This window comes from Procambarus clarkii, chromosome 66, assembly GCF_040958095.1.
Source record: "Procambarus clarkii isolate CNS0578487 chromosome 66, FALCON_Pclarkii_2.0, whole genome shotgun sequence".
NCBI classification, from domain to species: domain Eukaryota; kingdom Metazoa; phylum Arthropoda; class Malacostraca; order Decapoda; family Cambaridae; genus Procambarus; species Procambarus clarkii.
This window is the reverse complement of record NC_091215.1, coordinates 22118696-22125188: the sequence shown is the minus strand read 5'-3', so window position 1 is coordinate 22125188 and position 6493 is coordinate 22118696.

Genomic DNA, 6493 nt, shown 5'->3' with positions numbered 1-6493 from the left:
CTGGGCTGAGCCAGGAGAGGGCTGGGCAGAGCCAGGAGAGGGCTGGGCTGAGCCAGGAGAGGGCTGGGCAGAGCCAGGAGAGGGCTGGGCAGAGCCAGGAGAGGGCTGGGCTGAGCCAGGAGAGGGCTGGGCTGAGCCAGGAGAGGGCTGGGCTGAGCCAGGAGAGGGCTGGGCTGAGCCAGGAGAGGGCTGGGAGCAAGGAGAAACTACATGACGAGGAAAAGATTATAAATTCAAGGGTGGAGGAAGGGCAGTATGAGTGTGTAACGCAAGGACAGGGAAGGGACAGGCAGCGGCTTCCTGTTGGTTAGGTTGGTAGTGGTGGTGTCCTGTCAGGGGGCGGGGAAGGGAAAATGTTATACAACCCGTTCAGCTGCTTGCGAGTAGGTGGGGAGGGGTGAGGGAAGAGAGGTGAAGGGGAGAGGGAAGGAGGGAGGGGAGAGGGAAAGGGGAGGGGAAAGGGGAAATCAGTAGTATCGTAGTATCCTCCTGGCGTTTCGGATGTTCCGTAACCCTATGGGTAAGACGGTGGAGGTAGGGCAGGGGGAGGATGGGTGTAATTGGGTACAGGTTCAGGCAAATGGGTCAAGGGGAAAAGGTAAGAATACTGCTGTATGGTTTTGACCCATATTTTTCTACGGGGGAGTGAGTCCTAGTTCGCTATATGGGGGGTGGGGGTGAGGTTACAACATGATGAGAGGAACAAACTCTTAAAAGCCGCCGCAGGTAAATCACAGGAGCAGCATGTTCGGGTAGATCAGCGGTGCGGCAGAGTGGGGGGGGAGGGGGGTAGGAACCTGAGGGTGAAGCTTCGTGGCAGGAAAGTTGCCCCGCTGCCAGCTTAGAGGCGGGGGACAATTTCTTGATCAGCAACCGCCTCTTTAAGGTGTAGTTGTGTCGTTACCCACCCTTGGTGGTCGAGAACGGCGCATGCGCATGGGGGACAGAGGGGGGGGGGGGGGGAGGGTAGATGATGGGGGAGGAGAGTAGATGATGGATGAGGAGGGTAGATGATAGGGAAGGAGGGGTAGATGATGGAGGGAGAAGGGTACATGATGGGGGGAGGGTAGATGATGGGGGAGGAGGGTACATGATGGGGGGAGGGTAGATGATGGGGGAGGAGGGTAGATGATGGGGGGAGGGGTAGATGATGGGGGAGGAGGATAGATGATGGGGGATGAGAGTAGATGATAGGGGAGGAGGGTAGATGATATTGAAGGTGCGGCAAAAATAGATGGTAGGTTGGGTAAGTAAGATTACGTTGATGTATAGGTCGCGAAAGGTAGCGTGGGGTCGGGGTTGAACATAGGATCTTTTTAGCAAAGTGGCTACGTTCTCCACTCAATATAGAGGATTCCAGGTTCGATCCCCGGGCGAAACAGAATGGTTGGGCATGTTTTCTTTCACCTCATGCCTTACTGTTCACCTAACAGTAAATAGGTACCCGGGAGTTAGGCAACTGTTGAGGGGGATAACTCCTAGGGAGGGTCAGTACTTCGACCCTGGGAGTGGGGGGGACCTCGATACAAGCCTAAGGGGGGGGGGGAGGTTTTTTGTCCCTCGACAATGAGACTCACTTATAATAGTGGGGGGAAACTATAGGCCTAGTGACCCATAAATTCCTATTTATATTTTCCCATACTAATTATAATGTCTTACCTACGCTTGAAACAATTCAGCGAGCCCACATCTATTACCTTAATACCTGGCATTTTGTTCTATAGATGAACAACCCTATTTCCAAACCAGTATTTACTCAGGTTTGGAAATATCCCTGTTTATCCCATTGCCATCCCTGTTTATATATCCTGTTATTCCCTCTCATCCTTTTATGTACGTCAGTCGTGTCCCCCATACTCTTCACGCTTCTAGAGATTGTTGATTAATATTGTTTGACTTCACAAGGAATGTGTCTCAATACTTGAACTAACTACGTCATCATTCCCTCTCCGCGTTTTAATAAGTTTTAAGTCGGTTGATAGAGCTTTGGCCTCACACGCTTGGGGTCCACGGTTCGAGTCTCCTACAGCCCAGGTAAATGGAAAGTTTTACGCTCGTTCTATAGTACGGATGTCGGAAGTGAAGACTGTAGGGACGTGACGAGAGGTATTCGAAGCTCTTCTCCGTTGTCTGATTACTAGACTTTACTCTGTCCGACGGCCAGGCCTGGAAGTGGTGGTCGGTCAACTATTAAAGAGAATTGGGGGAACTTTAAATGGAATTCCTTCATTGTATCACTGATACAGGTGTCATTTGTTTGATGAAAAGTTGCTAAAGTTAGCGGCTAAGGTTAACCACAATACTCTTCTCACATCCTTCTCCCCTTCTCACCATCCTTCTACCCTCTCACTATTCTTCTTCCCTCTCACCATCCTTCTCACCATTCCTCCCCTCCCTCTCTCGTCATCCCACTCTCCGGCTTCCCAAGTGTGATCTCTGCGTAGTATTTTCTAGGAAGTGAGCATGTGCATTAATAGGACGAGATTCCAGGTATTCGCCAATTAAGATTTCTCTATGAGCTGAGAGTTGCAATATCTCAGTGGAGACATTGCAACTTAATGTCAAGTGCTGCAATGTCTCCATCACTTGCAACTCTTCTGCCGTGCACCTGTAAGCTTCTGCAGTTTAGCTTTTTCCTATATCACTTTTAGGTCCGTATGGCATCCAAATTGTACTTTCTCATTCTTGTGGTACTCTCACTTTACGCCCTTGTGGTACTCTCACTTTACGCCCTTGTGGTACTCTCACTTTACGCCCTTGTGGTACTCTCACTTTACGCCCTTGTGGTACTGTCACTTTACGCCCTTGTGGTACTCTCACTTTACGCCCTTGTGGTACTCTCACTTTACGCCCTTGTGGTACTCTCACTTTACGCCCTTGTGGTACTCTCACTTTACGCCCTTGTGGTACTGTCACTTTACGCCCTTGTGGTACTCTCACTTTACGCCCTTGTGGTACTCTCACTTTACGCCCTTGTGGTACTCTCACTTTACGCCCTTGTGGTACTCTCACTTTACGCCCTTGTGGTACTTCTCACTTCGTCCCGACGAGAGTACCATCAAGTCCGTACGATTAATAGTGCTTCATTTCATTACGTTTTAATATATAAACATATTTCATTTGAACATTTCACCAACCAGTGTAACAGGAACCCGCGTCGAGTCTGCCTGCGTTTTCGCTCTAATTCCTTAATTGGGTTACATTAGTAGAGTCTGTTTATCCAGAATATATACACACACACATTGACGTTACCCATGGGGAAATTACTGATCTGCATGAACGGGAAATTTGTAAATGAACAGACTTTTACGTCACTCTTCGTTAAGTAAATTTTGAATTCTGTATGGCAATTTTTGTTTACCTTACATGTTTATTATCGGGCTTTTAGTGCTTTTCTGTATTTTGTATTGTAGTGAGTCTCTGTATATTGTATTGTAGTGAGTCTCTGTATTTTGTATTGTAGTGAGTCTCTGTATATTGTATTGTAGTGATTCTCTGTATATTGTATTGTAGTGAGTCTCTGTATATTGTATTGTAGTGAGTCTCTGTATTTTGTATTGTAGTGAGTCTCTGTATTTTGTATTGTAGTGAGTCTCTGTATTTTGTATTGTAGTGAGTCTCTGTATATTGTATTGTAGTGAGTCTCTGTATTTTGTATTGTAGTGAGTCTCTGTATTTTGTATTGTAGTGAGTCTCTGTATTTTGTATTGTAGTGAGTCTCTGTATTTTGTATTGTAGTGAGTTTGTAAATTGTATGATTCTCTGTATATTCTATTGTATTGCTTCTCTGTATATTGTATAGGTATTCGTTAAACAGCTTCAAATCGGCCGGAAACGTGAAAAAGATGCTTTTTCACTTAATATATCACTTAGATTTTTTTTACGAAATGCTTTTTTATCATATATTATATAGTAATATGATGATAAAAAACAAAATGCTACCGACAATTGCCCAGAAATGCTTCTCCTCTGATTTATAAATACGATTATATTATACATTGACATTTTTATTGACAAAATTAATATACAATTTTGTCTAGGTAACTTTCGTGTAAGGGTCACTAGAGCTCAGGAGACAATAATGAAAAGTTTGGTTGCTCTGTCTAATGTAAAATGTTAAATATTTGTTGAACGTCATAGCCTTTCCTTCCCTCGGTGGAGTCACAGGCGTCACTCCCCTTCGAAGGGGGTCACAGGCGTCCCTCCTCTGTGGCACCCCAGTACTTATCCCCCACCAGCTGAACAACGAAGGTTGAACAAGGATCTCGTCAACACCCAGCCAATGTGCACCACGAGGAGCTTCCTGGGTAGTAAATGCTATTCTATAATAACTTGTGCCTCCACAGTACTGAAAATGGCTGTTATATTCCACTGAAACTTTAACCTTTGCCTCAGACAACTTAGGGAAGACGTCTTGAAGGTACCTGAAGGCTGCCGACCTCTTTTCTAAAGCTGCGAGACATTGTTTCATAAGTCAGCAGGCTTCAGGTACCTTCAAGACGTCTTCCCTAAGTTGTCTGAGGCAAAGGTTAAAGTTTCAGTGGAATTTAACAACCATTTTCAGTTCTGTGGAGGCAAAAGTTATTAGTTACATTTATTACGCAGGAACAAAAATCATGTTAAATTGTGTAATTATTGAGCTTCGCCTATAATTATTCCAGCAGCAGGTGAAGTTTATTGTTTGCAATAATTTAATTTATGGAGAATGCTGCTCGGTCAGTTACGCAGGTTTATCATCTGATGTTTACATTGAAGTCCAGATAAGCGCTCTATAACCCCATTTCTACTTCAAGTGGTTAACTAGAAACAAATTTTAGGATTGAAAGGAAAAGCAGGTAAATCACATGTTAGTATAATTTACTGCTCGGGTAAACTGCTGAAAACGCGGGTTTTTTCCACGTCGGCAAGGAAGAAATTGCTCTAGCTTCTGTCGTAACTTGGCTTCGGAAGTGACGTTTCCATAATAGCAATCCGTAAGCAATTCCCATCAACCACTTGAAGGAAAATAAAATCTACTTGGAACTTTGAAGACATCATAGGTCCACCTGGAACTTTGAAGGCAGCATTGGTCCACCTGGAACTTTGAAGGCAGCATTGGTCCACCTGGAACTTTGAAGACAGCATTGGTCCACCTGGAACTTTGAAGGCAGAACGACCACCTGGAACTTCCGAAGATGGTAAGCAGAGGTGCATCACTTAAATTTCTGCGATGTGTGAAAGGCTAATCTCTTTAAGTCTTACCACTATTACATTGTCTCTCTCTTTAAATCCAATAGCTGTCTTCCTCTTTAAACCCGGATATTAGTCCAATGTTTGCCTCTTTAAACCTCGGTTGTTAGAGCAGTGTTTGCCTCTTTAAACCCCGGTTGTTTGAAACATCAGAGGCAAATCTAGAAGCCTCTGATAAACCTGAAATAGGTAATAGTAGGTGTGTATAATATAGGCCCCGTCCTCTCACACCGACCCACATATACACACACATGAACAAGTATATGTGTGTGTTCATGTGTGTGTGCGCGTATGTGATTAGAAACTGAAATACAAGTTCCTTATAAAAGATTTTATACTTTTTCAAGTAATGATGAACATATTACTGACAGTGTTGCAACTCGTGTATTATTGCAAGCAATGGTGACAACAGTGGTGCAACACCATTGTGAAGTCAGGCTTCAGTGACGACAAAAAAGGAACTTTGATCATTACCGTTTTCTTTATTCTCTTTTACCCCCTTTCCCTACACTTTTTCTCTCCCCATATTGCCATCTTTCTCTCACCCCCTCTACCACCTCCCCAATCTTTGTTTCTCTTCACTACCCTCGTCGTCTCCCACCTCTCATTTACCCTCTCTTCCTCACATTTTTTTCCTCTCCCCCTTAAACTTGTCACACTTTTCTTATCATTTGTTAAAGTTATCTAGCTTTGTTTCCCCTCTAAACCTCGCGTCCATTCTTTCCACGCGAGGTTCAGAGAGGAAAATCTTGCGTTTTCTTTTTTCAAGTTTTTTCATCGGAGAAGAGTGTGGAGGCTTTTATTTCAGTCTCTATTTTTCTGGCGCTCTTCAGTTTTCAGCTTCCCGGGTAAAATATCTGGAAAAGATTATATATTGAAGTTTTATCTCCGCCTAAGGCCTATATGCAATTTTTTTTTTTTTTGGTCCTCTATGCATGTGATAATTGTTTAATGTTGGGAGAGTTGTGCTTTCAAGCTCAGCTGGTCGTGATGTTGCCTGCAACCTGTCCTCTTAAAAATTACGTCGCTTTTGGCCGTTTCCCTGCATGGCCGAAAGTGGACGTAATTTGAAAATGATAAAAACAATGAAAATAAATTTGAGATTTTTTTTTCAACACGTTAGTTAAGGGTCCTCTGATAGGTTAGGTGGGCAGGAAATTCTGATGAAGTTTCAAAACGTTATGAAAAACGTTAATTGAAAGTTTCCTCTCCTAAACTTTCCGAGTACGCCGGACGACTCAAACAGAAAACGAGACAGTACGTC